General features: G+C 45.3%; 1 protein-coding gene and 1 long non-coding RNA gene across 3 annotated transcripts in view; both read right to left on the reverse strand.

The window, feature by feature from the left end:
* Positions 1-21,737, reverse strand: part of SLCO3A1 (solute carrier organic anion transporter family member 3A1) — a 310,139-nt gene that overhangs the window by 171,513 nt on the left and 116,889 nt on the right. The window lies entirely within an intron of this gene.
* LOC144297286 (uncharacterized) lies at positions 2,046-20,487 on the reverse strand. The gene is made up of 2 exons (XR_013364344.1): positions 20,261-20,487; positions 2,046-2,172 (listed from the first exon to the last, which is right to left on the reverse strand). It is a non-coding gene; the product is annotated as an uncharacterized LOC144297286 (long non-coding RNA).

Raw genomic sequence — 21,737 nt, forward strand, 5'->3', positions numbered from 1 at the left:
TAAGCTTGGGGATTTTTTTTTTGTTGTTGTTGTTGTTTGTTTTTGAGGCTGGACATCTAAGTGGAGCTGTCCCAGGGGCATTTGCAAAGACATAACTGAATATATATAGGAAAGCGCCGGAGGTTAAGAACAATGCCTTTGGGACACCCGGAGGTGAAAGGAATAAAGATAAATGCAACCAGCTCAGAAGTCTGAGGACAGGTGTAGAGTCAAGAGCGGAGCACCTCGAGAGAAGAGGTACAGGATGCCAAACCTGCTGGGAGGTTGCAGCAGCAGGCACTAGAAACTGCACGAGTCCTTGGATGGACAGCCTCAAGGAGCCCGTTCTCATTACCTTTTCATAACAATTATTGCTGTCAGGCAAAATTGGATTAGATATAAAGGGCAAAATTATCAAAGTGATTCTGCAAAATTCAATCATGCCACAATTTCTCCTGAACAAACTCTGCCTTCCCATGCCCACACGGTGACCAGCCCCCCCCCTCCCCCCACCAGGCAATGCCTGTCTCCAGACCAGCTACCCACTTCCTTCCTCTGGACTCACTGCCTCTCCGCTCTGTGAGTTTTTAAATCTATTGTATGTGCAGCACAGATGTGATGAGCAATGCTCTGGAAAATAGACAACTGACCCTCTGAAATATTCTACATGATTGCAATTCCGGGGCTGTGCTTTCCTGGGTAAATGGAAGAAATTTCCATTCTCATAACCGTTTTTACCATCTCAGCAAATATTTCCCCAAGTGATTACCTTACAGCCGAGGACTCAGACACTGGGCCCCGGACTCATTTGATAACCTAACACTGTGACCAAAATCTAAAGCAGATTACAGATGTTTATGGATAACTGTTCTGTGATATTCATTCATGTCCCTGGGCCGGGATCAGCAAATTGCTTTTCATGAGTAGATAAATGACACTTTGTTTCTTCCACGAAACAATTAATCTAAGCAGAGTTAGATTCAGACTTCAACGTGATGCGGAGCAATGTAATGGAAATCTCAGGACTTCTCATTATCATGCTATTTGCACCATGACTCTGCAACTCTTCTTCCAAATAGCCATTATTTGAACTGTCTGCATTCCATTTATTAGTTGTGCTTGCATTCTATTCATTTTTTAGACGGAATCTGGGATGCTTTCACTAAATCATCCAATCATGCAGTCCATCAATATTGACTGTGCACCTGCTAGTAGGCTGGGAATGGGGGCCCACGGTGCTGCAGAAGCTGTGTCTGATGCCTGGGAATAGCTCACACAAAGGTAAAGGGATGATACACATTACAGGTTATAATGTGTTAAGTGCTATAAGCAAGATTCCATGTTAGGAAAGAGAAGGGAGAGAGGAGGACAGAGAAACCAAGAGGAGCTGAAGGTTCTTGAAGAATAAGACCTTGCAAGGGATTAATGCAGAGGAAGAGTTTGATACAAGGGCACACAGCCAAATGAACAGCAACACGGTGGGTCTGGGAAACTGAATGCTGGTTCTGGCAGCTTCTGCAGAAGGGCAGTGGCAGGATATGAGCCCACAGGGAAGGGTCAGGTTACTGAGAGCCGAATTTTAATATCCCCACAGGAAAACACAAAAAGACTGGGTGACCTGGTCAAAGACATCAAGGTAAGCCCAAGGCAGCCATGAAAACCATAGCATAACTGATGTCTTTTCATCTCTAACTCTCTGTTCTGTATCTAGAACAGACCAGTCTCTAACTCTCTGTTAGACAGAGTCTCTAACTCTGTTCTGTGTCTAGAACAGACCAGTCATGCTCAAAGTGTGGTTCCTGGTCCAGCAGCAGCAGCAGCACCTAGGAGCTTCCTAGAAATGTCTATTTCTAGGCCCCACCCCAGACTTGCAAAATTACAAACTCTGGCATAGGGATGATAATCTATCATAGTACATCCACCAGAGGATTCTGATTTCGTTCCAATTTGAAAGTCACAGACACAAAGGCTCCAATTATTTCTCTCATGGAATCCATGTTCCCTTTTCTTGACTCCTTAAGCTGAACCATGCCATGTAACAAAATTTTCCTGTAGCTCACTTCATGTTTAATTTTTTCAATTCTAACTTTATTTTTAAAGGTTATTTTATCATTTGTTACTTAACAGTTGATGCCAGATTTTCAGTCCATGCCAGCTTTTTAATTTGCATCTCTTTCCCAGAAAACCCCACATCTGTAAATAAGAAACAATTGTTGGTCAGGTCAGACAGCAGCTCAAGCAGTAGGCTTTTGAGCCAAATTCAATTTGTGACCATTGTCTTAAATGGATCCCCTTAATACCTTCCCACAATGTGGCCAGCAGAATGCCTCCAAGAGGTGCTTTCAATCTCTTTTATGCCTGCCGACTAATTGTAGCTTCTAAGAATCAGGATGACTGCTATTTTTTCTCTTTCAGTGCTTGCGAGTAAGTTATATGTCAAATGGTCATTTGAGCTAGGCTGACCATAAGAGGTATTAGTTATTATTACTAACAATAAAGCAGGCTTCCCATCAATGACACAAATTCCAAGAGAGGAAGAACTCTGACTTGCTCACTGCTGTAACCACAGAGCCTAGAAAAGCATCCAGCACTCAACACATATGGGGCGCTGAATAAATACACCTGTTGAATGAATGAGTTAATACATTAGCATCTACTATGCCCTAGGCTCCAAATATGGAAGAATAAGGCAGATCTATGCTCTTCCATCACACAGCACCTATCTATGAGCAGAAAGCAAAGATTCTGGGTGCTGTGAGCCCCCAAAGATGAATAAGAAATGGTTCCTGCCTGTATGCAGGCATGGACATACTGTGATGGACAGTGTCTGATTTTCCCAGCTGACCACTCCTTACATTAACCGCTCCAGGCATCTACGAGCATAACCACAGATGGAGAGACTCACTTACCATATGCCTAAATGTTAAATGTTGAAAATCAAGCTAAAACTGTGAAATAAAATATGTCCCGGCCTCCTAATTTTACAAATACATCTTCATAACAGCAAAATTAAAACTATGTAAAGGCAACAGTTCATATCAAATAACCATGGTTAGTACAAATCCAAAATCAATCTCATTCCCACCAAAGAGCTGCCATGATCCAGCAGAGTAGCCAACGTGGCTGCTGGTCTGGACCTGAGAGATCTTATACACACACATACACACACTGGATTTTGAAACTGGAGAAATGTCAGTGTAAAAATAATGTAAATATCTTGTCAATGTTTTTTATGTTGATTACTCATTAAAATATTTTGGCTACATTGGGTTAAAAGACATTAAAATTAATCTCGCCTGTTTATGTGCACTCCTTTTAATGAGGCCACTAGAAACCTAAACTTACCCCCAACGCCCACATGATATTTCTGTGGGCTCAGGCTGCTCTAGGAAGACACAGCTGAGGCAGCTGTGGTGGGAATGGGAGGAAGAGAAGGGACCCTGCTGACTGACCCCACTGCCAAGTGCCCACGGCTGCTCCCTCTGCTTCCTATTCCAATTGCTCTGGAAATCCACAGGATAAACCCCACTTCCTGGTCTTCTTTACTGTGGGATGCAGAGAGGCAGTTCGCCTCCTGGCCAGGAGCGCCCCATCACCCTCCCTAGTCCCCCACTGGGACGCCTGGTGAAGAAGGAACACAGTGGCTGAGAGGCACCCATCTCACCTCACCAATACAAGCCACACAGACTCTGCCCCCAAATGCTCCAACACCTGCCTCCGCGGACTTCACTTTTTTCCACACTCCTCAGGAGAGCCTAAACATGGAAGACCAGGTCCAAATTTAGAATTCTCAGCCTCTTTAGCCCTAGAACGTGGTTCCTAAGGAGAGCTTTCTCCCCTTTCATCCTGGACTCCATCCTCCTCTGCAGAGGCCTCTTCCATGAAAATAGACTGAGGAGCCTCCAGGTACAAGCTTCATGTACTCATTGTTCCTTCCATCTCATCTCTGCCAAGAATCACCTCTTGGCCACCTTTAGAGCCTCTCTTTGTAAGACAAGCAGGCCCTGAAAGTAGCCCCATGGCCCCTGGCACAGGGCACTCAAGGGAGTAGGCCTCTGGACCCCTCAGACTTCTGAGAAACACCAGAGCAGAGTCCTGTAGCAAACAGGGCCTGGGGGACCCCTCATCTGACCCCTTGTGTTGACAGCACCCACCAGGACAGTCAAATTTAAATAAACAAAAATACTAAGCAATTGTGAGAATGGAGAACTGTTCCTCAGCCCCTGCTCATCTAGAAATGTGCACTGACACACCATTGTGGAAAACTTTGGGCAGTATCTACTGAACATGAAGGCACATTATGATCCAGAACTCCCACTCCTGGAGATCCTTCCAACACAAGCACCTATACACTGTCACTGAAATCCAGGCACTATCATGCTCACAGAGGCTCTGTTCCCAACAGCCCCACACGGGACACCGTGTAAATGCACAGCAGCAGTAGAGGGGATAACAAAATGAAGGGACAGGACATGGTGCTCTACTGTAGGACAATGAACTAACCAAACCATGCCCAACACAGGTGAATTCAACATACAGAAGGCATGTGTATCATTCCATTTATACCAAGTCCAAAGACAGGTGGAAGTTATATAAAGTAGTAGATATCAGGGGGGAGTGGTTACTCTGCAAAGAAGTGGGAAGAGACCAGGGAAACCATGATGGAAGCTTCTGGAATGCTCCATTTCCTGATCTTGGTGCTGTTCGCATGGGTGTGTACATTCTGCAAAAATTCATCAAGCTGTACACTTAAAACCTGAGTGCTTTTCTGTGTGTATGATATACTTCAACTAAGAAAAAAAAGTTCACTTAAAAAAAATGATTCCTGGGTCTCCTGGTTGACTCAATGGGTGCAGGACCCAACACTATACCTATATTCTATATACCTATACCTATATACCTATACCTATATACCTATATTCTATACCCAACACTGCTGGGTATAGAAATTACTTTAAAAAAAATAAAATCTCAAAAAAATATTCCTGCAAAGAAAGCATGGGTTGAAGACAATATCAATAATGCAAACATAAATAAAATACAAAACAAAACAAAAACAGGCAGGGCCTCTTCTTTCCCCAGGAAAAATGTTCATCAGCTATATTATGTGGTTAAAAACAGTGGCCAAAATTCAGCAAAAACATGTAAAATTATGGGGAAAATAATTTGAAATACACTCATAAAATCATTGATCAAAATCATTAACAATAAACATGACAATGTACCTTTTTGTCTTGAGATGGTATGAAAACATCAGGTTAGCTAGATGACATTTTAAAGTACTATTTATTTCATCTTTATCTCTTTTTGTACATTTTTTGCTTGCTCTATAATTTACATTCTTAATATTAAAAGGAATAAAAGTATATAGTTTACAAAGTATAATTGCTACTTCTGGAAACTTCCACTGATGAGGTTTAAGCAACCTTTCAACTTTTGGAAACACGGATCTAGATGCATGAGCATAAATATATCATCTTATCTCTCAAGGAGAGGGCACAGAGCTATCTACATTCTGTGGAAATTTCGGACTTTAAAAAATTATTTTGGAAATCTCCAATAAGGAAGACAGCTGATCTTTAAAAAAAATAAAATAAGAAGAAGAGCTGAATCTTGCAGGAAATCTGCTTTAAAATTTTTTCATTTTTACTTTACTTGTGAAAACACAGCTGAAGAGGGAGGTTATCAAAAGTAACTTTATCTCCCTTTGAAGCTTCAGAAATAGTTTGAAGATTTATGTCTCAGTACTGAGTTCCCACCACTGCCCCTTGAGAAAAGTCAACAAATTGATAGTCATGCATCTCGTGGCTTGGCCAGGCAAGCAAATAAAATCGAAGGTGCAAACCCGTCTTTTTCAGGGGGAACAACCGAGTGGGGATCTGACCCTGTGGCCGCCCCCCACCTGGATAAACAGAACCCCTGTTTGGCTGGGAGAGGGCCGGAGGGGTCCCAGCTGAAGTGGAGCACCCCGCGACCAGGAACCCGCCCACCCTGTCCAGGTCTCTCTTTCCTCTTAGCAACCGCAGGAGCCCCTGTACAACATCTGGCGGCATCCAGCCCCAAATCAGAGCGATGTTAAGATTCAGGAATGTACCACCGGGTGAGTCTCTGATAACAAGGCTCACAGAATCAGAGAGATCTGTACCCATGTCTGCAAATTCCAGCTTCCTTCCACCCGGCCTGGCCACCAAGGCAAATTTCACGTGCATCCCAGGCTCCTGTCCATCACCGCTATTTTATCGCTTTTTGTCACAAATATTAAACCGTGATTTTCACACAGTTACAATCTCCACGGCCTCCCCAGGCCACAGCCAAACAAATGTACTTTTACTGCCTCAAGAAGGTGATAAGTAATTTACTTTTAAAAGTGTGCTGAGCACTCGGGGGAAATTCAGCCTCACGCTTCCTTCTGATGGGTTTCGGCTCTCAATCCATCCAGGGGCGTCAACTACAGACTAAGTTGGAACTGGAAGGAAACTTTCTGTGCTGGCTCAGCTGGGGCAGCTCTCCCATTAGGCCAGACAAAGGATGAGGATGGAGGGTATAGACTCAGCTCTCTTCAGAGAGGCAGCCAAGGAAGAGGACTCTAGAAGAAAACAGCCCCCATCCCATGACTCTCATTCAGGGAAAAATGTGGGAGAAAAGCCCTGGGCTTCATTATTAAAATTCTTAAGCAAGACAACCTCTGTAAAATGAGGATGTTGTAAAAATGAAATGGATCACAGAGCACACAGGACCATGGCTGGCCCAGGGCGCGTGCTCAGTTACTGCTCACTACAACAAAAAGTCAGGTGCCTCTTGTACGCCATGGTTTGTTAGAATGTGACTGCCACTTTTGATTAGCCCCATCCCCAACCTCACGGAAAGCAGTCAGGGGATACACAGAGGGGACGCTCCACTTTGGATGAGGACAGTCTCCTTGCTGCTGCTCCCACAAACCCACATAGTGAATGCCATTCTGCAAAGAGACAGAACCTTCCAACTCCTGGACGGTGTCAGGATGGAGCTGACACAGGTAAACCACACCTGGAGGGAGTCCTATTCTCCTGGTCAGGTGCAGGAAGGAGAGCTTGGGCTTAGGAGACCTACAGGTCTGCTTCCAGGTCTAGCTGTGCCATTGTGGGCAAGCCCTGGAAGCGCCCCATACCTCAGCATTCATCAGACACCGCCGGTAGGGCTGGTGCACAACCAGAGCTCCTTCTGCCACTCTTACCCTGTACTTCACACACCACAAACTCTTTCTGATTCCAGGACCCTGGTCTTCCTTACTACATGCTGCTTTCACAGACACTCTAGAGAGGGAACCAGGTAGAGTACACACAGAAGAACTCGAAACCTTACCATCCCCTTCACCAACAAAAGCCCTAATGTTGTTGTTTTTCATTTTTGGACATCCACCTGAGATTTTATTTAACAAAGGACTCACTAGCTTTTAAATAAAAAAATCAGTTTGAAAATCACTGCTCTATATGGGATGAATCTCATCCTTAAGAGGACACTTCAGTGGGGCTCTTAAAATGTGGAATTGTCTTATCTACAACTATTTCTCGGATGGGACCTCCTCAAAGCCAAGGCCAGGCTTGTTACTTGTTACTTGAATTGGCAACTCCTGGGCGGGCTGAGTTAGCCTCCACCCTCCGGCATTGCTCTGATGGTTAAGTGCTCTAATGATGCAAAATAGGCCACTCTCCACAGTTGCAGCCTGAAGGAATGTGTGGTTGGCAGGAGCTGTAGGTGGTCCTTCTCTCGCAACTATCAACTGTTCCTGCCACAAATTTGGCAGGAACTCCTCCAGCAGCTGTCTGCAGGCAGAAGAGTTGGTTTGCCAGCTGAAATGGGGTCCACGCCCGGCGTGCCAAGCCTCTGCAATGGTGGGATCACCCCATGCTGGCGCTGCTGTGTGTGAACTTGAACAGACAGTACCAGGGGTCCAGAGGAACACACAGAGCGCGTGCAGCCCAGTGCCTGGCACACACATGAGCAAAGGCAGTGGCTCAGAGTATAAACGAGCACCACCTCCAGACAGGGGCCACTCAGGGTGCCGCAGAGGGAACAGTGGTCCTGAGGGAGCTTAGAATCCAGAGCAGGAACGTTTACACTGATGTCCAAACTCTGCAGCAGAGTGGGATCTGTTGTCACCTCTTTACCAACAAAGAACTGAGGGAGCTGGAAAGGGAGGGGGGCCACTCCTCTTCATACAAGCTTTCTGGACAGGGTGACCAGGCAGTTCTGGTTTGTGACTTTTGTTCCAAGAGAGTTCCAGTTTGGATGATAAATCTTACGACAGCTTTTCATAGGGAAGATGGAGCATGTCGAGCTGGGTCTGAAGGACCACAGAACATCCACAGGTAGGAAGCAATCCATCGAAGGGAGGTTAGGGGGAAACCAGCACCAATAGCCACAAGGTAGGAAAGCGGGGGGCAGGCTGGGGAAATGTCAAGGAATGGGGTTCCACAGGAGCACAGAGGTCAAAGGAGAGAGGAGAGAAGATCCAGACTGCAAGGGCTTCACGGCCTGACTTCACGCTCTCTGATTGGGCAATGGCACCTAGGATGTTTCTGAGCAAGCAGTGTGCTAGAGGTAGGTGAGCTTTAGCCCAGGAAGCAGGGAGAGAGGGCAGACAGACCTAGAAGAGGAAGGAGGGCCCAGTGGGTGAGACAGGAGCCTGGCATTCAAACTATCCCTCCTGCCCAGCCTCGCTGCCCCAGCCTCTACCCTCCAGGACTGTCACTCTGAAGAACACAGGCTTATTATTCTGTCTAACGGGAGGCAATCGGCTCAACCATGGACTGCCTGGACACATACTAGTCCCAGGACCATCTATTTTTGGCTCTCCCAGGCCAGGGTTTACAAAGAAAGGCACAGCTGCCAGGCACGTCCATCCCAGTGGGACCCACTGTTCCATAAAGGGTCAGGTCAGAAACTGAGTTCTGCCTGAGTTATGGTCACTTGGACTGGAGGGTCAGGCGGCGGGGGCGGGGGGGGGGGACTCTTTCTCAAGAGTCACCATGCATGGTCTTTCCAAAATCAGGGGAAAGTCAGCCCCATTGCCTATGTTCAGCTTGCACTGAACCAGAAACACAGTTACTCTTGGGGTGGTGTGTGTCTGAGGATCGTGGGGGTACCAGGAGAAACACTGCCCCACAATCGCTGCAGGATGCAAGGAAGCACACTACAAAGGGAGGCAGGTTTTAGACCTCCTGCAGAATGATAGAGAGGGAAAGGTATTCATAGTCACAGAGTCCTGTTTAAAAAGGACGGAAACAGGAATGAGTTTGCAAACTCCCTACCGACTAAACTTCATCCTTACCCAGCCTAGTATGCCCTCCTCTCCCCCTATCACCTTACTAACCCACTCACCATCTTTTGCTTGGATTTATTTTTTTATGTTTATTTTTTTAAGATTTATTTGTTCATGAGAGACACACAGAAAGAGGCAGAGACATAGGCAGAGGGAGAAGCAGGTCCCCCCCACAGGAAGCCCAAAGCGGGACTTGATCCCAGGACCCCAGGATCATGACCTGAGCCAAAGGCTCAACCACTGAGCCACCCAGGTCCCCCTCTTGGATTCCTTTAAAACTCTGGTTTCCAGGCCCCCACATTCTTGCCTCTCCAATATATCCTCAAAACCGGATCCAAGATGACAGCCCCTTTAAGGCAGGGCTAAGTATCAATCTTTCTTACTGTCTTTGCACACAGAATAGTACGTGTTGAGTGAGTGAATAAATCAATACACAGGGAGTGAATGAACATCCTGGGGCAGCTCCACATACGCAGAGCATCCTCTCCCACCCTAGCCAATCTCTGAGAGCTGGGAAGGGAACCAGAGTCACATGTACAATTAAAGCTGAGAGGGCTGGCTCAGAATGCATCGAGGGGTCGCAAGAACAGCAGACAAGAAATGTGCAAATCCTCCCTCTTGGTTGCCTTGCCTTTAGGAATGATTTTAGGGCACACATGTGGAAAGTGAAATCCTGAATTTATTCTCTCCAGAAAGATACATTCGCAGTGGCAGGGGGTTTGGCTGATAAATGTGGGCAGAGGTGATGAATGCCATGATCTTGGCCAATAGTTTGCAATCTCAGTAATGAAACCACCACCGGGATCGTGAAGGTAATAGACACGATCATTTAGTGATACTGTGGGTGCGAGACATTATGCTAAGTGCCAGATATGCACTACTCAGTGAACATTCACGATACTGCTAGGAAACAGATAATATTTTGATCACTACTTTTACAGATTTAATGAGCTTAACCATCTTCCTCCAGGTCACACAACTCAGTAAGTGGCAGAGCAGTGGTTTAAACCCAGGCTGTCCGATGGCAAATTTACCACTCCACTGTAGTGCCATTTAATTTTTTTTCCCCTGCAGATAAATGGTCATACTCTTTGGGGAAGAGGTAGAAAGGAGGAAGGAAATTCTCTTGGTGCAACATTCAATACTAAAAACTATATACTATCCCCCTTTTACCATAAGAGGCAGCAGTATCTCAGGGAAGTTAAAAGGAGGTCTAAAGTCAAGAGTGACCATCAGGGGCATCTGGGTGGCTCAGTCAGTTAAGTGTCTGTTTTCAGCTCAGGTCATGATCCCAGGGTCCTGAGATGAGTCTTTCATTGGGCTCCCTGCTGAAAAGCAAATCTGCTTCTTCTGCTTCCTCTGGCCCTTGCCTCACTCATGTTTTTTCTCTCTTCTCTCGCTCTCAAATAAATAAAATCTTAAAAAAAAAAAAAAATGACCATCAGAGTCCAGATGAGCAGTGGTGAGAATGACAAATGACTTTGGTACCAGTAACTATAATGGGGTTGAGGGGGCTTTCCTAAGTGTCAAACTGGATCAGGGGACAGCAAAGGTTTCCCGTGAAAGGGCAGACAGTCCAAATTTTAGGTTTTATGGGCAAAAACAGCATTTGGCCCTGGGCCATGATCTGCTAACCCCTGAACCGATATGGTGATGATACGTGGGAACTTTAGAATCTCAGGAGAGACTCTCATTCCTAAGAGCAGCTTTCGTATATGAATTCATTCATGATTTCTAAGAGTTTATTGTGTTCTATGAACCCAGAATCATTAGCATAAATTGTCAAAAGGCAAGCCCTTGGGTAATTATGGAATCAGCTCCAGTGGGAAAACTCCAAGGCATGTATAATTTTTATAGTGGGAACAGAAAGGAAAATACTTCTCTCTGAATAGGGAAAAAAGTGAGCGCACATTCCTGTCTTCTGAGCCCTGAATACAAGAAGATTCTAAGACAAATCCACTTCAGAACCCTTCACTCCTCTTTGGTGTGTGGATCGGGGGACACAGGCAAGTTGGGGGGCTCTGAGTCATCAAGGACTCTGAATATCACTGGCTTTCATTCCAAAGACCACATATTCACAGAAACCTTCATCCTTGGATGCCAGAAACATCTGTGCAGTGCCATTCTCACTGAAGGAAGGGGAGCTTAGACCCCTGAGGAAAGAAAGAATTAAATGAGTGGGGGCGCCTGGGTGGTTCAGTCGGTTGAGCGTCTGTCTGTCTTTGGCTCAGGGTACGTTCTCAGGGTCCTGGGATCGAGCCCCATGTCAGGCTCCCTGCTCAGTGGGGAGCCTGCTTTTTCCCTCTCCCACTCTCCCTGTTTGTGCTTGCTCTCTCTCTGTCAAATCAATTCTTTAAAAAAAAAAAAGAAAAAAAAAAGAATTAAATGACTAGAAACACCTAAATCAAAAATAATCCATCCTTATAAGCAGCCATGGGATACAGGGCATTGCAGAAGTGAGGCTATCCCTTCCTGGTAAGAAAATCCCTCAGGTCACTGATTTATAAATCACTTTGACCAGTGACCTCTAGAAGACAGGTTTCCTCAGTCTGACAGGTCTCCGAAACCTGAAAAACTCCCTGAGAAGTGGGTGACAGGAGAAAACCAACGAGAAGAACAAAGCAGCATTTATTTAGAAGATTATCTGGTGCAGTATCTGATTCGCTAATCAATATTTCTTTACTCACTATCTGAGTCAGTGCTCAATGTCGACTGAGTGCCTACCCTGGACCTGGCCCCATGAAGGTTCGAGAAGACAACAGTGGACAAGACAGCCCAGGTCCTTGTCCTCAGAGCTTGGAGTCTCCTGGGAAGGAGCTTTAGAGAATAAAATTCTAACTTCAGCCACTAAAAGGCTACTTAATAAGGTCTGCCTTTGATCCTCTTTTACCGAGGTATCGTAAGACACCACTTTCCTGGGGTATGTTCTCAACAGCCGTTTCCTTCCTCCCCAGCAAGTACAAACCGAAATGGGCTGCACTAACTGTTTTTTTCTGGAACTTTCAGGAGGCACCTCTTCTAAGTGTGTCACTGACAACATGAAAGGTAGGATATACTCAGACAGCCACCTTGCTTCTCTCCCTGGACCATAAGGATAAAGGTATTTTGAAGCAGAAGCAGTGGGTCACCTGCAGGCAGAGGAGCGGAGGCCAGGCCCACCTCAGGCTGCTCCTCAATCCCCCCCTCACCATTCCACCAGAAGACAACAGCTGTACCACTGCAGGAGAAAAATCAGTGGGGCACTGGGTGGTTCAGTCGGTGAAGCCTTTGGCTCAAGTCATGATCCCAGGGTCCAGGGATCAAGTCCCACATGGGACTCCCTGCTCAGGATGGAACCTGCTTCTGTCTCCCTCTGCCCCTCCCTGTGCTCATACTCTTGCTTTCTCTCTGTCAAATAAAATCTTAAAGAAAAGGAAAGAAAATGACTAAGTTTTCTACCTGGACAATGTATTATGGAGGTATAAAAAAAAAAAAAACAGAACCAGAAAACCTTTTCATATGCTGAAGAACTCAGATATCTATCACTCACATGCCTTTACTGAGAAAAGTTTTCAAAGACCTATTCCAGCTGAGTAGCTGAAATTCAAGAACTTGGGGACAGGAAAGTCCCAGTACACAAAGAGGGGCAAGGAGCAATGACATCACCTAAATTTAAAGAACTAAGTATTACTGGCCATCAAAATTATGGTTTCAAAACTGAATATAAAAGCCAAAAGTTACGCTTGAAGAAATGTTTTATGGTAAAAATAACTTTGCAATAACCTCTGTGTATATAGAAACTCTATAACCTTAGATTATTTTAACAGTTGGAAATTGGCAGGGGGCAGGTTGAAAAAAGAAGAGCAATGAATTTCTTGTTTTGTCACACACCCATCTTTTTCTATTCTTGTGTTTAATGATTAGGGAAATAAAAGCTTACAACCTGATGGAAAGCATTATTACAGCTTAAAACAAGCTGTCTATCTTCTAAATCCTTGCACAGTTAATAAAGGGAAAGACAAAACATGAACAGTAAGTACACATAAACACAAAATTCCATCATAAAAGGACAGAAGACCAAAGTAGAAATTTTACTAAAAATAAAAAAAAATACAGAATGAGTTTAAAAAATACATAAGCCCCAACCCAATTATATGCTGATTGACAAACACAGAACATAAGAAAGATGAGATGTCACAATAAAACAAATGGAGAAAGAGATTTCAGGCAACAAAGGAGAACAGTATTACAACAGACACAAAGTAAAATTCACATTACAAGAGCATTACCTGGCACCATTCAATGTAGCAATCCCACACTTGAGTATTTCCTTGGGAGAAATTGAAATTACAGGGGCCCATGGGGTTCACTCCACATTATTCATAATAGTCAAACACTGGGAATACCCACTGTCCCTCCACTGGCGAATCAGCCAACAAATTGTGGTAGATTCACACAACAGAACACCATTCTGCAATAGAAAGGAACAAGCTCTGGCTAACTGTGCCCACATGGCTCAATCTCAGAAGCATTAAGCGGAATGAGAGAAGTCAGGCACAAAAGACTGTCTGATATGTGACTCCATATACATGACATTCTAGAAAGGTAGGTCTACAGGAACAGAAATCAGACTAGTAGCCACCAGGTTCTTGGGGAGAAGAAAGAGGGGACTGAAAAAAAACAAACCAAAAAAAACTTTAAAAAGTGATGGAACTTCTAAATCTTCATTAAAGGAGTGCTTATAGAACTGTCCACATTTGTCACAATTCATCAAACTGTACACTTGAGGGGCACCTGGGTGGCTCAGTGGTTGAGCGTCTGCCTTTGGCTCAGGTCATGATCCCGGAGTCCTGGTATCAAGCCCAGCATCGGGCTCCCTGCATAGAGCCTGCTTCCCACTCTGCCTAGGTCTCTGCTTCTCTGTATCTCTCATGACTAAATAAAATATTAAAAAAAAAAAAACACAACACTGTACACTTGAAAGTGTAAATGTGCTTAAGTAATACCTCAGTAAATCTAACTTTTAAAAAACAAAAGGAAAATATAATTAACAGGAGCAAACAAAGTCCTTTTACAGAAGATACACTGTGTGAAGTCTTATTTTAGCATCTGAAAGTTACAACGAGCAATCGGAGAGGTCATCATCACATGGGTGGGTTTAACACTTCTTTGATCAACTAGATTTTTTTTTAAAAAAGGACACAGAAAATAATCATTTAACAAAACCATAAATGAATAACAAGAAGTAAGCAATAAAAAAAAAAAAAAAGCAAGCAACAGAAAACTCTACCAATGGGAAACCAACAGATTCTAGCCAATATAAGTCTTATCTCATTTTTACCTATTTTCCATAACGCTATCAGATGGTCACTATGCACAGCTGGCAGGTAATGACAAGGATACACCTAATGACAGGGCAGTTGGCCAAGTCCCATGGCCAATGGATTGTTGTCATTGTCATGACAATGACAACCCTAATCCTAATAATTATAGTTCCAGGTCTGCCACTATTAAACGTGTAAAAAAAAAGAAAAAGATATTTCCTTACATCTCTTCACTTTATTACCACTCTTCTGCTGTACAATAAAGCACAAAACAAATTCACATGAAACTTTTTCCATTAAAGGTTCTGGAGTCCAACCTCTACCGAGTTATGTGATCGGATACACTTCAAAATCTATGTGTTTACAATCACATAAATCCCAAACTGTATTAACCTGTGGATTGAGAGAAATGTCACCACTGGTAAGTGACAGCCAAACATGCAGAAAGGGGACCCTATAGAATTAGAGTAGAGGGACTCTTGGGTGGCTCAGCAGTTGAGGGTCTGCCTTTAGCTCAGGGTGTGATCCTGGAGTTCTGGGATCGAGTTCCACATCGGGCTCCCTGCATGGAGCCTGCTTCTCCCTCTGCCTGGGTCTCTGCCTCTCCCTCTCAGTCTCTCATGAGTAAGTAAATAAAATCTTTTTAAAAACAAAAGAATTAGAATAGAAAGTAAACTTATGGGGGCACCTGGGTGGCTCAATGGTTGAGCATCTGCCTTTGGCTCAGGTCATGATCCCGGGATCCTGGGATCCAGTCCTGCATCAGACTCCCCACAGGGAGCCTGCTTCTCCCTCTGCCAGTATCTCTGCCTCTCTGTATGTCTCTCATGAATAAATAAAATCTTCAAAAAAAAAAAAAAAAGTAAACTTTCAGATGTTTCTTCAAATGTTCCTTTGGATTACCATTCATAATCATCCACAGTCACACTGAGCCAGCCTAGAGAAGGATGGAAGGTTTAAAGAGGCCCTGAAACTTTTTTTAATCTGAGGACCACACCTACAGGACAGAAAGTTCTAAGAAGCAGTGTTACCACACTGATCCCCCACAAGCATCAATCCCCCACAAGCATTAACTGTCCCCTCTCTCCTTTCTCCCACAGTCCATGGTATGCCCCAGGGTCTCTGCAAGAGAGGGCCTGTCCCTGACTACAGGGTCAGAAAACTCCTCCAGGAGAATCAGATGCCAGACCTCACTCTGGTAAAGAAGCAGGAGCTGAGTCTATTCCAAGGAGAACCAGAGTGTGATGAGCAGCACAAGCCTTGAGGGTCAAGAGTCCATTCTGGAAGCATCTAGAATATATGGCTGCAGCTCTGCAGTCCAGGCAGCAACCCCACACCTGCTACCTGGCCCAGGCTGCTGGTGGCAGGGCCATAATTTGAGGAATAATACAACGTGCTAATTTAACTATTCTGAGCTATTATTTGCAGAGTATTTAAAAAAAAATTAAGTCCCTTCTGCATATATTGCCTCCCCTCTGAGGTCCCAGCAATTACGTGAGGTACTGCGAGCCATAGTAGTTCCCTGCTCAGGAAGTGGGCTGCAGTGTTCTGGGACTTGTCCAAGGTCACACATCAGCCTCGGGTTCTGCCTCCAGAGCCAGCAGTCCCTCCTTGCTCTGCCTCTAGCTCTGCTCTTAAAGCTGACACTGGGTGGGTGGGTGTGTTTTGGGCAGGGGGCGGGGGTGTGTAGGTTGCATCTCCTGCCTGGAACACCAGCTGCTTGGTGGGGTGAGAGTGCGAGAAGAGAGGTGGGCAAGGCGGAGAAGAGGTGAGGCTGTGCCAACACTGCAGGAGCAACGTCAAAAACAGGGCTGGGCCTAGACCCAGGCCTGTGTCCACCAGCTGGAGTCACAGGCCTGCAGGGTACCCTCTTGGCCTTGAGAACCTGCTGCCATGGAAACTGATAATCAATGAGCTCCTGGACAGAATCCAGCACTGAAAATCCCCAACTGCTTTACGAACAGTGCTCACACCCATGCATGTGGGCATCACAACCAGCTCTGTTTATAGCTAATCCTGCCAACAGTCTCTCCTCCACCTTCTCTCTGCTCACCACAACTTCCTGGGTTCCTTGCCCTACTGTCCACATTGCCTAGAGCAGAGGACACTAAATTTGCAAAGCAGGACAGGTTTGGGACGAAGGGTGGGGTGCACAATGGATGCTGGATCCTGCTGGCCCCATGCAAAGGCCTTCAAGTTCAATTTTGTTTAAAAAAATGCACAAGTGACAGCCAAGTGTAGCCTAAGGGCTGCTGGTTCTCAGGCTCAGGCCTGAAACTCAACACGGTCAGAATTTCTTCCACTGTCTCTCTCAGATGGTAAAGAGGAATTTGCCCCAGTGAATCACACTAAATCATTTCATCTCATAAAAATCCCAGGGTGTAGATGCACTTATTCTACTCATTTTATGGACAAGAAACCGCAGCTCAGAGAAATTAAGTGAATTTCCTCTAGTTGCACAGTGAGGATGCCGAGATGCTGGGACAGAACCCAGGCTCTCTGGCTCTCCCCCTCTGTTAAGGGTGTCTAGTGCCCAACAGCTAAGTTTGCTTCTTGAAGAAAGATTTCTCTATAATGATGTGAATAGGGCACTGGTTTCATCACACCTCTTGAGGAGAGATCACAGCTTCCCTGCTGCAGAAGGAATACAAACAGGTCCACCTCCTCAAGGGGATGCTCCATCTCTTGGAGAGAGTTTCCCTTGAAGCCTCAGAGATCATTCTGGAGGAAGCACCCAATTTTCTGCTGCCCTGTGAACTCCCTGCAGCCTCTTCTCACCCTTGACCAAGGCTGAGTACCTACCCACAGCACACTCCAACCCTCTAGCACTTTCTTCCCCCCACCTGGACTCCTTTCTCTACCTTCTGGTCCCAGCAGCGCCTTGTGCCACTCCTTTGACTTCTCCAGGCTAAGGCACCTGTCCCTTCCTCTGTGCTCCAACCCCCCCTCCTGCCCCGCTCCCAGCATTTGAAAAACACTTGTCCATACAGGAATTTGCAGGGCTCATTTTCATTCATGGGTCTGTCTGAAAATGCTGCAAGGTCCCTCAGGACACACTGTAAATGCTAAGAGTTAGAGAAATAAAAAGCCAATGGTGACCCTTTAGGTCAGCCTGAACCCCTTGGGAGGGGCCTGGTTTTTTGGACCTCACTGCCCTAGGTCCTTCCCATTATCTCATACCCCAAGGAGAGGCCTCACAACACCCCTGAACCCTAAGAGGTATCCCACACCTGTGGTCATTTCACAGATGGTGCTGGGCCGCTAGCCTGGCCTCTCAGATCCAGGGACGCTGTCCCTCTGGCCTGTCTTGTCACCTGTGTCTGCTGACATGTAGGGACACAGCTCGCAGACACAGTGTGTCTTATTTAATATAAAGAAGGTATCAAAAAAGAAGTGAATTGAGCCTGGAATGATAACAAGTCAGAAGGAAATACTCTTACTAAAGTTTCCAGAGGGCAGCAATTTTGCAGCAGAGGAAATGTTATCAGGAAACCCAAAATAAACCCTTCACCTTCTGCTGTCACAACAGTGGGTTCTCCCTTGGGCCTGTCTACAGGCCCCTCTGGGGTCTGACCCGCAATATCCTGCCAGACTCTGCTTTCATCTTAATTCAGGTATTCTCAGCCTTGGTATTACTGACATCTTGGGTCAAATAATTCTTTGTTGTGAGGGCTGTCCTCTGCACTGTAAAATGCGTCAGCAGCATTCCTGGTCTCTGTCCATCAGAGGCCGTTAGCACTCCCTCTTCCCCTCAACCCCATCAAGACAACCAACAACCAATAACAAATCCAGACTTTGCCAAATGTCCTTGAAGGGGCAGGCAAAACCATCCCAGGCTTGAGAACCACAACCTCGACTCACCCTTGTCCCCTACAATCACTCACTTAACTTCTTCATTTCCCTCAAAGCAACTATTATTATAGACCTCCAGACAAGAATCCCACCTTCATTCTCCATTCTTGCTGCCATTCCATCTGATTTCCCAATCAGCCACCAAATCCCATTAGTTGTATCACTGTTAATCTAGGCTTACATCTAAATTCTAGCCCTTATTAGCTGTGTGTCTTCTGACAATTCAGGCAACCTCTCTGTGCCTGCTCTCTATCACACAATGGAGATGATGGTTGACTCAAAAGGTTGCCGTCAAGTTCAGATGAGAGCCAATGTGCAGTGCCTGGCAGCAGCAGGCACTTGGGAATTGGCTCACTGCCTGGATATCCATAAGCATAGCCAAGGAGGGAGAGGTAAAGAGAATGAAACCCTATTCCTTCCTTCCTTCCATCCATCCATCCACCCATCCATCCATCCATCCATCCCAGTTCCCCACACCAGGGTCCCACCCACTGTCTCTTCCTATGTGTCCCTGGATGGAGGCACACAGCTCATCTCACAGCTGAGATTCATGCAACCCATGTAGTGCCAGGAACCAAACTGGAGCCATGTCCCAGTTCCCCGGTCCTCTGTCCTCACCCAGAGTACACATGACTGTGAGCACCACTGCCCCCTTCAGTAAGTCATCTACTGCCAGATGAGGCAACCACACTGTCCTGGGGCCTTGGTTCCTGGCGGTCCCCACCTCTCATTACCAGCCCCATCCCAGCACAGACATGTGTGTGAGGGCACCACTTGTGTCCCAGAGGCCATACAGCTTCAGCCAAATGTTCCAAATACGGTACCGACCATACGCAAAACTCTCCAAGCACTTTACAGAGCTGATTCACATTAATTGCGGTTAGTTATGTTCTACAAAGTTGTGCCAAACACTGAATTAGTGAATGCTCCTAGGGGAGTCCACAGTCAAGTACCTATGAGCCTCTGGTCAACAATTTCATCAATAGATCGCCATATAACCCTGTGGTATAGGCTTCTGCTTAAAGACACCTTATCTAATATATGCTGTAGATTCATTAACACTGATCTTGCAAGTCAACAGCTCCACAGCTTGAAAGAAGCCTATCTGACATGCATATTTTCTCCAAAAGACACATTACAGCCTCCCTGCACTTAGGAACACAAAATAGCACTTTAGCACTACACTTGAGAGCCATTTTAAACAACGAAACCACCAACAAAAAGCACAAAAGTGCAGCATTAAATAGACCACAAAAAGGACAATTGTTTATAGTACGAGAGCTGAAACAGGGAGGCAGAAAGTGGCCTTATGTGACCTCAGCTGGGAACACTCAGCACAGGACAACTCAAATTTTTCACCACTCAGTGTAGATGTCTGCAAATGACCACAAAAGAGCTATGGATATGGATTTTGAGTTTACAAATAAATGCTAACAGGCAAAATTGTAAACATGGAATCCACAAATAATGAGGACCAACTGCAGACATCTATACCTATCTGAAAATTTTCACATGCATCCCTCCTCTGTGCCTACCAGCATCTCAACACAGGCATAGGGCTGGGGGGCGGACCCCCAGCACCTCAGCTCACCTTCCTGGGTCAGGCAAACAGGTGACAGCTCCATCTGCTCTTGTGCCCAGGGGTGGCTGCTGGCTGTCAGAAAATCATGCCTGCATGAGCAATGTCTAGCCAAGGCAAAACACTGTATGGTGATGGCACCCATATTCATTGCCTATTTTAGGTCAGGAGAGACCTGGAGGTTTGAAGACTTTATGGGAGAAAAGAATCTACTTATCCAGACGACAAAGAAAGAAAAGCAACCACCTTGCGTTACTGGAGCTCCTTCTGGGTCCCTGGAAGCCAGACACAGCCCATCTCCAAAATGCCTGCTTTTATTCTCTAGGACTGTTTCATCAAATGGTTACAGACCTCAAAATCCACATCAACTATTTGGCATGCCAGCTACAAAAACAGAAGAGGACCCCAGGTCTCTCCCCCATCCTGTAGGCACCTGTTAGTGACCCCAGCAGACTTGCTGGCTGCTCCAGGATGTGCTGTATCCCAAACTGCCCAGGCTTGGGGCCAGCTCACCAGCTGCAAATTTCATCACAACTCTCATTGTTTGAGAAACAGAGCCCAAAGACAGGCAATGCAAATATACTGCACTGTGACCATATTTTAAATAACACATTAAAATATAGTTCAGAACATACCCTATTCTCTGTCTTACCCATGCTATTTGGACCTTGCTTATGATGTGTTTTAAACAGCTTGGGGAAAGCATGCTTTATCTCAATACCAGTGTCTTTTATTTTTCCTTTAAATGGCTGTAGACCTTTTTTCTATTTGAGCTAAATGCTTTTCTGGGTGAGCAGGTAAGGTTTTTTTGCCTTTTAGCCTTTAGCTAAGGGGGGGAAATGCTATACTTCCTGGTCACCACAACAAATAGAATGCTAAAGAATTTCAACACATAAAGCTGGGAAATTAGCAGCTGCACCAACTATGGCTCCCAGCTCAAATTTTCTTCTAGACAGCAATTCCAAAGTACCAATCCTGGCGAACTCCCTACCACTCAATCCAGATCCCTCAATCCAGCCTCCACCACCAGGAGACACATAAACATAGCTAAATCCCTTCCATGGGGGAATGGAGATTTCTCTTGAGAGAAGCAAAAAGTGAGGTTGGGAGGTGCCAGGAACACTTCTACCAGGAAGTAAATTATATAGGTTGAGTGGCATCAAGTCAAAGTAGATTTTGGTAATGGTCTTCATAGTAAGACAGTAATAATTATAAGAGACAAACATGAGAATTTTGATCTACAAAAGCAATTAGTTCTTAGTATGCATATAGCAGTCAGATAATTTGCAAACTGCAACCTCCCTCCCCCCAAAAAAAATCATTCACTTACTTATTCATCTAACAAATGTCTACTAATTGGTTATAAGTGCCAGGTACATTTATACACATATTTTTTTTGTCCAATGAAAAGACATGGTTTACCCCTTGAGGTATAGCAGGCAGAGGAGTACATGAGCAGCATCACAGAACAAGGACAAAGGAAGACAATGCTCCATGAAGACAGTGCTGCAAGTGGGACCCTGTGTGTATGGCAGGTGATGCGCAGAGAAGGCTTCACAGAGAAGGGGACCCTGGAGCTGACTCAGTAAAAAAAGAAAACATAAGGGGTTTGCTTGACCCAATGAGGGCGAATTCCATGCGGAAGAACCAGCACATGCAAAGCAGGAACGCAGTATAATACTGTAACATACAGGGATGCTGAATCACTAATGTAAACACGGTG

This window comes from Canis aureus, chromosome 2 (genome assembly GCF_053574225.1).
Source record: "Canis aureus isolate CA01 chromosome 2, VMU_Caureus_v.1.0, whole genome shotgun sequence".
NCBI lineage: Eukaryota > Metazoa > Chordata > Mammalia > Carnivora > Canidae > Canis > Canis aureus.